We start from the raw sequence: 11,365 nt of genomic DNA, 5'->3' as shown, positions 1-11,365 counted from the left end.
TAGATTGACTTTGATTAAAAAAAGTGCCATCAAGCAGAGGCGGCCATTTAGCCAATAAAGGGTCACCCATATCAGGGATAATCAAAAGATTGTTTATTCTGCTTAAAAATACAAATCAATGGTTGATTTGATGTAATAATGGTTTGAACTGGCATATTTAGAAAAATGAATAAGGTTCTGTGCATCAATACTTTTTGTTTGTTTTAGATATAGTTGGTGCTAATTATGCTTAGAAATACAACTGTGAAAACTAGCGCTATATTCCTTTTACCTAGTATCTCCTGTTTGAAATGTAAACATACTGATTCTCATTATATTCTGCCTTGAAATGTTTATTTCCAATACCACAGTCATGTTTTGTCAGAAAAAAGTCTGTTTTAAATGGATAGGAAATATGATAAACTAGGTGACCCTCTATTGGCAAAAGTGACCCCCTGTTGGTGAATCGGACAGGTTTAAATAGTTCATCATAACTTCAGACATAAAAGATAGATTCAAATAAATCAAACATTTAAATGAATGTGAGCAATAGTTTTAAGTGTTAGTAAGTTTAGACATTATGAAAGTCTAAACATTCATCACCACATGCTAAAAGTGTTGATAGTGACCCGCTATTGGCGAGTTGTCTGTAATCATATTTCGGCGCCAATATTTCAACAAAAACTTCATTGAAAAGTTACCAATTAATATATACCTCTTTACTTTTTTATGCAATATCGACGTCACTTTTTCATGGCCTGTGCGCGGTCTATTACTCATAGACCCTGCCTGATCATGTCTCCTAACGAATGTGTCACTTTATGTACCAGACACTTTATGTACCAGCACTTTATGTACCACTTTGGACACCATATCAGGCTGGTAACATTGCCCGATTGGGCTTTCGACAATAAAACTAATTAATATTTCTTGAAAAATAATGAAGATATTCCTTTCAAACTTGGTCCATTTATTAAGCATTACATATGATACAAATTAAAATAAAAATAACTTGGTTGCCTTCAGTTTTGGTAGAATTATTTCCCCTTTTCAGATTTTTACGACGCATAATTTTTGAAGTCCAAAAACATATGTTCTAATGTTATGTTTAAAACAAAAAAGGGTTCAATGGCTTTCTCATGCTCTAAATTATTGCGCTTGTACATGAATGTATACATTTTACTGTGCTTTCACTTACAACACTGTAAAAAAATGTAAGTTGTAAAAAAAGTGTTCATACATCTGCACTAGAAACAAATTATTCACCCTAAATATATATCTACATCTACATCTACATAATACTTCCAACAATCATTAACGATTATGACTGGAAGGCGCTTGTCTGGGCAGTGTTAAAAATGAGAAAACTCATTAGGTGCAAAGAATAAAAATTACTACAGGTGCTAAGTTAAAAACATAGTGAAGGAAGTTACTGCAGATGTACAGTGGCCAGCCGCTCAGCAAATATGTTGAGGCTGGGGCTGGACTGTACATATTGGGGAAGGCCATTCCATAGTCTGATTGTACGGGGGAAGAAGGAATTCATGTGGTATTGAGTACGGGACTGTGGAATTAGGTAGTTAAGGTTTCTGGTCGGAGTTAGATAGTTATGGTCGACGCATACATGATTTGTTCGGATTTTGTAAAAATAGATGAGAGAAGATTGTATGCGCCGTTGTTCTAAGGTTTGCCAGTTTAGGGTGTTAATCATCTGGGTTACACTGCTTGTATAGTTATAGTCGTTAAAGATAAACCGTGCAGCTGATCTTTGCACTTTTTCGACTTTGTATGAGAGGGACTTTTGCCAGGGGTGCCAGATGGATGAGCAATACTCGAGTTGTGGACGGACATAGGTGTTATAGGCTTTCTCTTTGACCTTTTTGTTTGTTGTCTGAACATTTCTTTTGATGAATTTAAGAGAGTTGTTTGCTTTAGAGGAAATAGTATTAATATGTTCAGACCAGTTTAAGTCTTTAGTTAGTGTAACACCTAAGTATTTAGCTGTATCGGTAGATTTCAGTTCCTTGTCATGCAGGGTGTAAGGAAACATGACAGGGTTTCGTTTGCGAGTAATTCTCAGCACCTCACACTTGTCTGGATTGAATTCCATTGACCAGTCCCGTTCCCACTTTTCAAGGGCATACAAATCTTTTTGTAGTGTTTGGGCATCAGATGAGGACTTGACTGTAAGGTATACTATGGTATCATCTGCAAACAGTCTTGCCTTACTTCTAATAGAATCTGGTAGGTCATTGATGTAAGCCAGAAAGAGACAGGGCCCTAGGACGGATCCCTGAGGGACACCGGACAGGACAGGCAGGGTGTCAGAAGTGCAGCCGTCTACAACTACTCTTTGGGTTCGACCCTTCAGAAATGACATTATCCACTGTGATACCAGAGGGTGGACACCCAGCTCATTAAGTTTAAATATCAATTTATTGTGATCAACCTTGTCGAATGCTTTACTAAAATCCATTACTATTACATCTGTTTGTTGACCTTGCTCAAGGTTGTCGTAAACTTCTTGTGTAAAGCTGATCAGTTGTGATTCACAGCTATGCTTAGATCTGAAGCCATATAGAATAAAGGTATTGGCGCACAAGTTTGGAGCAATAGAAAGCCATTGAACCCTTTTCCGTTTAAACATTGCATAAAAAACTAATTTTTGGGGGGCTTCAAAAATTATGCATCATAACAGTCTGAAAAAGGGAAGTAATTCTAACAGAACTGAAGGCAACACAGTTATTTCTATCTTAACATGCATCATATGTTATGCTTAATAAATGGACCAAGTTTGAAAGAATTATCTGCATTATTTTTCAAGAAATATTAGTTTTTATGTTGAAAGCCCAATCGGGCAATGTTACCAGCCTGCTTATGTACCACATATATGATGTATAGTAGATGATCATTTTTGTTTTGATTTGATGAAAATGTTTTATTTTATGTTACTTGAAATGTTTTTTTTACTAAATTTAAATGTTAATTGTCATAATTAATAAGGTAATTTATATGCACATAGGAATGTTAACAACATTCTATGGACTTAAGCTGATTAAATCAAAGTTGTTTTCACAGGTAATTATCACATATTGACAGTGCTACACAATGAGATACAGTCACTATATAATATATAGGTGGTACACTAAGTGTCAAAGAGGTACATAAAGTGTCTGGTACATAAAGTGACTGGTACGTAAGGTGTCGCACCCTCTCCAAACCCATTTCATGACTGTTGGGTGAGAACGTACAGCAGCAGCAGCACATACGACATGCAGTTTCACGACATAAAAGTTCAGCGTCAACCATGCCAATGGCCTGATGGCGTTGATGGTGGCTTAAACGTGGCATTCTTAGCAAGGATATTCTGTTGTTTTTTTAGCTCACCTGTCACGAAGTGACAAGGTGAGCTTTTGTGATCGCACAGCGTCTGTCGTCCGTGCGTCCGTCTGTGCAGGCCTAAACTTTTCCTTGTGACATCTCTAGAGGTCACAGTTTTCATGGGATCTTTATGAAAATGGGTCAGAATGTAAAGCTTGGTAAATTCTAGGGCAAGTTCGAAACTGGGTCAAGTGCCTTCGAAAACTAGGTCAGTAGGTCTAAAAATAGAAAAACCTTGTGACCTCTCAAGAGGCCATAATTTTCAATGGATCTTCATGAAAATTGGTCACAATGTTCAACTTGATGATATCTAAGTCAAGTTTGAAAGTGGGTCATGTGCCTTCAAAAACTAGGTCAGTAGGTCTAAAAATAGAAAAACCTTGTGACCTCTCTAGAGGCCATATATTTCACAAGATCTTCATGAAAGTTGGTCAGAACGTTCACCTTGATGATATCTAGGTCAGTTCGAAACTGGGTCACGTGCCGTCAAAAACTAGGTCAGTAGGTCAAATAATAGAAAAACCTTGTGACCTCTCTAAAGGCCATATTTTTCATCAGATCTGTATGAAAGTTGGTCTGAATGTTCATCTTGATGATATCTAAGTCAAGTTCAAAACTGGGTCACATGCGGTCAAAAACTAGGTCAGTAGATCTAAAAATAGAAAAATGTTGTGACCTTTCTAGAGGCCATATATTTCATGAGATCTTCATGAAAATTGGTCAGAACTTTCACCTTGATGATATCTAGGTCAGGTTCGAAACTGGGTCACGTGCCATCAAAAACTAGGTCAGTAGGTCAAATAATAGAAAAACCTTGTGACCTCTCTAAAGGCCATATTTTTCATGGGATCTGTATGAAAGTTGGTCTGAATGTTCATCTTGATGATATCTAGGTCAGTTTCGAAACTGGGTCACGTGCCATTAAAAAGTAGGTCAGTAGGTCTAAAAATAGAAAAACCTTGTGACCTCTCTAGAGGCCATATATATTTCATGAAATCTTCATGAAAATTGGTCAGAATGTTCACCTTGATGATATCTAAGTCCAGTTCGAAACTGGGTCACGTGCCATCAAAAACTAGGTCAGTAGGTCAAATAATGGAAAAACCTTGTGACCTCTCTAGAGGCCATATTTTCCATGGGATCTGTATGAAATTTGGACTGAATGTTCATCTTGATGATATCTAGGTCAAGTTTGAAAGTGGGTCACGTGCCATCAAAAACTAGGTCAGTAGGTCAAATAATAGAAAAACCTTATGACCTCTCTAAAGGCCATATTTTTCAATGGATCTTCATGAAAGTTGGTCTGAGTGTTCATCTTGATGATATCTAGATCAAGTTCGAAACAGGGTCATGTGCGGTCAAAAACTAGGTCAGTAGATCTAAAAATAGAAAAACCTTGTGACCTCTCTAGAGGCCATACTTGTGAATGGATCTCCATAAATTTTGGTCAGAATGTTCATCTTGATGATATCTAGGTCAAGTTCGAAAGTGGGTCACGTGCCGTCAAAAAGTAGGTCAGTAGGTCAAATAATGAAAAAACGTTGTGACCTCTCTAGAGGCCATATTTTTCATGGGATCTGTATGAAAGTTTGTCTGAATGTTTATCTTGATGATATCTAGGTCAAGCTTGAAACTGGGTCAACTGCGATTTCAACAAGGTCTCAAGGCCATACCCTTGAATGGATCTTCATGAAAATTGGTCAGAATGTTCACCTTGATGATATCTAGGTCAAGTTTGAAACTGGGTCACATGCCTTAAAAAACTAGGTCAACAGGTCAAATAATAGAAAAACCTTGTGACCACTCTAGAGACAGTATTTTTCAATGGATCTTCATGAAAATTGGTCAGAATTTTTATCTTGATAATATCTAGGTCAAGTTCAAAACTGGGTCACATGAGCTCAAAAACTAGGTCACTATGTCAAATAATAGAAAAAACGACGTCATACTCAAAACTGGATCATGTGGGAAGAGGTGAGCGATTCAGGACCATCATGGTCCTTTTGTTTAAGGTGTTCCTTCTAGTCTGTCGACTAACTTTCAAGTGCAATGACTGATTTGCAATAGAATTTTCGTACATGTCGACATTGCTTGAAAAAGTCATTTTGCAAGTGCACTCCTTGCTTCAAATGGAGTTGACAAATCTTTACACCAGTGACATCTCACTTGTGTCAAAAATGTACTCCTGTTATGCTTTTAACAAAGTCCTATGCGATTTTTAAAATATAAGGGCCATTAGGGTGGTAACTTTTCAGTGACGCTGAGTATATTTGACAAAAATGAAGCCCAAACTGTACAAACTTCGACTCCTTCTGCATCCAGTGTTGAAATAAGTATCCCGCTGTTACATAAAATATAGGTTCCATGGGGCCTCAAATTGGGTACTTAAAAAGAAGTTATTTTCCCCATGAGGTAAACCAGTAGCCAGATGAAATTTTGCTGTTATTTTGATATCTAGTCCAACAAATTTGACGCGATCCTAGGAAATGTCATGGTACAGACTTGGTCACATAAGGTTAGAATATGTGTCAGGCAGCCAGTTAGCTCAGTCGGTAGAGCACTCGTCCTGTAAGCGAGGGGTCCCAGGTTCAAGCCCCGGACTGACTTCACATTTTTCTCACCCTTTGACATTTGGCGCCAAACATGGGACCGTGGCTTGCTTGTTTGGTCAGTCTTACGACGCTTGCAATATTATGTACCTCCGGAATTCAAGGACGAATTTCCAGTTTGTGGGGGTGTATGTCACTGTATGGATAGAATGTGTCAGGCAGCAGGTTAGCTCAGTCGGTAGAGCACTTGTCCTGTAAGCGATGGGTCCCTGGTTTGAGCCCCGGACTGACTGCACATTTTTCTCACCCTGTGACAGATATATTGAGATATTTTTTCATATGGGCAATATCCCCACTCGCGTCAAACACTCGAAAGACCAAAATAGTTGAAGCAACTTCTGATGAAATTTTCATCGTTGCTGACGCTTTACATGCTATAGGTTTGAATGCCGATTATTTCACAAATTGGCCATAAATTAAAATTAAACTTACAGGTATCAAAAGTGGATTCAATTCCTAATTAATCCATGTACAAATTATCAAATAATATCCAAAATTACGATTTTTCTGATTTAAACTTTCGTATGTACTATACACGATCAATGTTTACCGTGTGTTTACACGCCATATAAAACTAATAACTTAACATGACTGTGTACGGTGATTTAACTTCCATTATTTTGGTCCTTCAAAGTTTTGACGTTTAGATTGCCTGTCACAAATATAAGACATTCTGAACATCGAATTATTTTGACTGTTTGATATCAAAATAAGTAATTGAACTATTTTTACACATTTCTTTATCCTTAATCTCTTCAAAAATGCACATGAAAGATATCCCGACTTTCAATAGCAGCTACGAAAGCAACGAGAGGCTAACTACAGAAACTTAAATTTCATTTAATTCAAATTCTTGATAGTTCATATAGATCTAGAATAAAATTAGTACAATATTCGACAGCCCTGTATTTTATGTAACTATTACCATGAAGTTAAAAGTAGCGCATTTTATCAGCAGACAATTAATATGTAGTTCCACTTGATACCTCGACAAGTGTAAACTACTGCGCATGTGCAATTCTATCTTCATGCCCTATTAAGACGGAAAGTAGTTTTGTAAACACAGGTGAGGTATCATCATAAAACCTAACATTATACAGCCTTGTAAAACAGTGGTTAATTGTAGACATGAAGAATAAACATCCAAATGATCCAGATGGAACAGCTGCGTTAATAATGCCAAAATAAAGTGGTTATTTCATGTGTCCGGAAACTGGTCCTGTGCGGATAGTGGTTTCAAACCAGTACAATGTTGTGTACCAGTAAGCTGTACTTGCTCTTTTAATTGAACAGTAAAGAAGGCAAAGTGTTACAGACACATGGATAGTTCTGGCTAATATAACTTAACTGGCTATGTTTTTATTTTCTGATGGTCGCGTCCAGATTTTAAATTTTGAGTCCTTCAAGTACATGTGGTTATTTAATAACATTGTCTTGGGGCCAATACAACTGCCCTAAGACAAGTAAGACGGCTATTATCAAATCACTTATTTATTAAATATAATACTAGTATGAGCTGCTTCATGAGAAAACCAACTTAGTACATTTGCAGATGCGTAGGCTGGTCTGGATCCATGCTGTTCGCTTTCAAACTCTATTGCAATAAGAAAAAACATTTGTAAACAGCATGGATCTGCGTGGATGGGCAGGCTGGTCTGGATCCATGCTGGTCGCAAATGCACTATGTTGGTTTTCTCATGGTGCGGCTGATGTAAATTTGCATGAAAAATTGCAGTAACATGTATTGTATTAATATACTAAATGTATTTATTAACTAACATTATGTACCTTATTAATATTAGATCTATGTTATATAGGGAAAAATTTCTTTTGTATGGCAGATCATGCTGCAGTGAGAAACCAAGAAATTCCTATTGTTGTGTGCCATTGAGTGTCATGGAAAAAGGATATGGATTCAGGGATAAGGATGTGGTATGTACTCGTTGATAAAATTGCAAGAATCAACATTATTTAGTTGTTTTACTTTGTGCACTATTGTAGCAGCTTTGAGTTGTGAAAATCATTTACAATATTTATTTAAATAGAAGGCATATTTTAGTTAAGTCATTTTCCAGTGTGAGGTCTAAACCTAGAGATTATATTTCATAAATAGGGACTGACTTTATTAAATTGAAAATGATTTAAGGGAGGTAACTCAATTTAAGATTCATTATGGTATTTTGTGTACCTGTTTTGATTATTTTGAAAAATGTGTCTTTTTATAGTGAAGCTGCAGGAAAGCAAGCTGGGAGCTATATAACCAGAATTCCAGGAGAATCGGGCTGTAGGTCTGTGAAGGGTATTGTTATGAGATGTAGGGAGTTGCTCAACAGATTGAATTGTTAATGTAAGAGAATAAGTATTAAAAAAAATGCTGATCTAAATTCAAAATAATTTCACAGCAGTGTTCCTTAGGTGATCTACCAAGTTCAATCCACTAAAATAATGGCAGATGGGCCAAGCTAGTTTTCTCTTTAATGGCTATTTTGAAAACTCAGAAAATACCACAGACTCGATTTCAAAATAATTTCTACTTTCCTTCAAATCATTCCGTTTTATTTAAAATGGTAGGGCAAGTTTTCCCTTTTCTGAAAAAATATCTTTTCTTCTACAACTGCTGGTTTGATTGTACAATAAATTTACACAGATGCTTTTATGCCCCAGGTGGGCATATCAACATTGTACTGTCTATAGATGTAAATTCTTGCCTAGGCTGTAACTCTATTATCCGTTAAGGGATTTTGAAATAACTTGGCATAAATGTTCACCATAATGACACAACATGTCATGCGCTAGACTCAGACCCCAACCTCCAAGGTCAAGGTCACACTTAGAGCTCTGCCATCCATTTACCTTTTTACCATAATGAGATGACGTGTCATGAGCAAGACCCAGACTCCAAGGTCAAGGTCATACCTAGACGTCAAAGGTTAACAGGGTTCATTTTGTGTCCGGTCCATAACTGCGCCATCCATGAAGGGATTTTGAAATAACTTGGCATCAGTTTTTACCTTTTTATACGCCCGTTTGAAAAATGGGACGTATTATGGGAACGCCCCTGGCGGGCGGGTGGGCAGGATGGCGGGCGGGCGGGTGGGTGGGCGGCGTCCACAGACTTTGTCCGGAGCATATCTTCTACATGCATGAAGGGATTTTGATGAAACTTGGCACAGTTGTTCACCATCATGAGACCGAGTGTCATCCGCAAAAACCAGGTCCCTAGGTCTAAGGTCAAGCTCACACTTAGAGGTCAAAGGACAAATTCAAGAATGACTTTGTCCGGAGCATATCTTCTTCATGCATAGAGGGATTTTGATGAAAGTTGGCACAATTGTTCATCATCATGAGACGGAGTGTCATGCGCAAGAACCAGGTCCCTAGGTCTAAGGTTAAGGTCACACTTAGAGGTCAAAGGATACAAGAATGAAAACTTTGTCCGGAGCATATCTTCTTCATGCATAGAGGGATTTTGATATAACTTGACACAAATGTTCACCACCATGAGGCGGAGTGTCATGCACAAGAACCAGATCCCTAGGTCTAAGGTCAAGGTCACACTTAGAGGTCAAAGGATACAAGAATGAAAACCTTGTCCGGAGCATTTCTTCTTCATGAATAGAGGGATTTTGATATAACTTTGCACAAATGTTCACCACCACGAGGCGGAGTGTCATGCGCAAGAACCAGGTCCCTAGGTCAAAGGTTAAGGTCACACTTAGAGGCCAAAGGTCAGATACAAGAATGACTTTGTCAGAAGCATTTCTTCTTCATGCATGGAGGGATTTTGATGTAACTTGGCACAATTATACACCATCATGAGACGAAGTGTCATGTGCTGTTCCCTTCTTTAGAATTACTTCCCCTTGTTGTTACTATAAATAGCTTATATTGTAACTTTTTCATTACTAGTCGTAGAGAAAAATCGAGACCACTTTTCTGTAGTACAACATGCATGCTACATCCAATTATGAGGTTTATTTTGACCAATCTCTACCTGGTAAAGATTTTTGTGTGGACTTACAATTTTTTTTTTGGATTTTTTTTTTTTTTTTTTTTGGATTTTTTTTTTTTTTTTTAAGATTATCTTCCCTTAGTTGTTACTATAAATAACTTATATTGTAACTTTTTTATAATTGACCGTAGGGAAAAAACAAGACCACTTTTTTGTGGTACAACATAGATGTTACTTTCAAATTTTAGATGTATTTTAAGGTATCTCTACCTGGTAAGGAGTTTTTTTTGTGGACTTAGAAAAACAAATGACTTACAATGATTACTAAACAACCACAAAATTAAAATTCCATTTGCAAGTACAGGTGCTAGAGTAAAGAAATTTGCTGTGACGGGGGTATATTGTGACATTCTGGCACTCTTGTTACCATAATGAGATGACGTGTCATGTGCAAGACCCAGACTCCAAGGCAGGGTTTTTTTTTATTCTATAGCAGAGGCCGAATATCGGCCTCGTCCCCCAGCCGAGGATTTCCCCCACAGCCAAGGATTTCCCCTACCGCAGTCGAAATTCCCCTACGTCCGAAATTCCCCCCTCCAAAATCGTAAACAAAGCAATGGAGATTACTCCCAGCGATTTTCCCGACCGAATATCGGACCCGTTCACAATTGCAGACGGTCTTTCACAATTTTCAAAGGGTGTGAAAACCTTTAGAAATAGTATAAAAATGTTAGAAGAGCTTTTAGGACCCGAGGTTCCGGTTTTGACCAGCGAAAATCGATAAAAACTCGTATCTGACCCGCACATAATATGCCGTGGGCGTCTGCTTGTCTCGCGGTAATACTCTTTGATGCGTAACGAGTTCGAAAGCTCTGCCCCTTGTCAATCAAAATCCCAGTGAACTTCATACTGTTTGTCGACACCAGCGTAAGTATGACAGTAGGCGGAGCGTCGTATGTTAATTAGCTACTGACAGATGTCAATCACGCCACACGCCGACTGACACGTGGTTATCATCAGTATGTAATATAGATGATTGATAAACAATGCAGCGTCAGATTATCGTGTTTGTACCTCTTGTTAATTAGCGGTAACAGCTTATGCTGTATTGTGTAATATGTGTTGTTAATTTAAAGTAAATATTTTATGTGCTTGATTCGATTAAATAAGCCGGTCGGCCGTTACGCAAATTTATTATCTTTGCCGAGGTATTTTGCTAGAGCAAAATAAAATATATAAATGTTTTAAGTAATCAGATGTTATAAGTATGGAATAGTTCTGGTGAAAAGATAAAATTTAAAACGGGTATTTTATCAAGAATTTTTAATGTTTGCTTTCGTTTTTTCATATTTGTCACACATTTTCGCGATCGTGATTTTCGGACTTTTTTATCCTTTCTTACAAGATTTTCTAGTACAATTGAAATACGAAGCCAACAAAAGTA

The 11,365-nt window shown here is 37.4% G+C and overlaps 1 long non-coding RNA gene across 3 annotated transcripts in view; it reads left to right on the top strand.

Moving 5' to 3' along the window:
- The first annotated feature begins 7,774 nt into the window (after positions 1-7,774).
- Positions 7,775-11,365, top strand: part of LOC123550098 (uncharacterized) — a 34,811-nt gene continuing 31,220 nt past the window's right edge. For 2 of the 3 annotated variants that reach the window (XR_008369299.1, XR_008369297.1), the window contains exons 1-2: positions 7,775-7,901; positions 8,195-8,316. This is a non-coding gene — a long non-coding RNA (uncharacterized LOC123550098). The remainder of the gene's footprint in view (positions 7,902-8,194; positions 8,317-11,365) is intronic. The other variant, XR_008369298.1, reaches the window with a different exon arrangement.

The sequence above is a fragment of the Mercenaria mercenaria genome, unplaced genomic scaffold (assembly GCF_021730395.1).
Source record: "Mercenaria mercenaria strain notata unplaced genomic scaffold, MADL_Memer_1 contig_3629, whole genome shotgun sequence".
In the NCBI taxonomy this organism is placed as follows: domain Eukaryota; kingdom Metazoa; phylum Mollusca; class Bivalvia; order Venerida; family Veneridae; genus Mercenaria; species Mercenaria mercenaria.
Note: the sequence above shows the minus strand (reverse complement) of the source record. Positions and strands in the feature narration are given on the sequence as shown.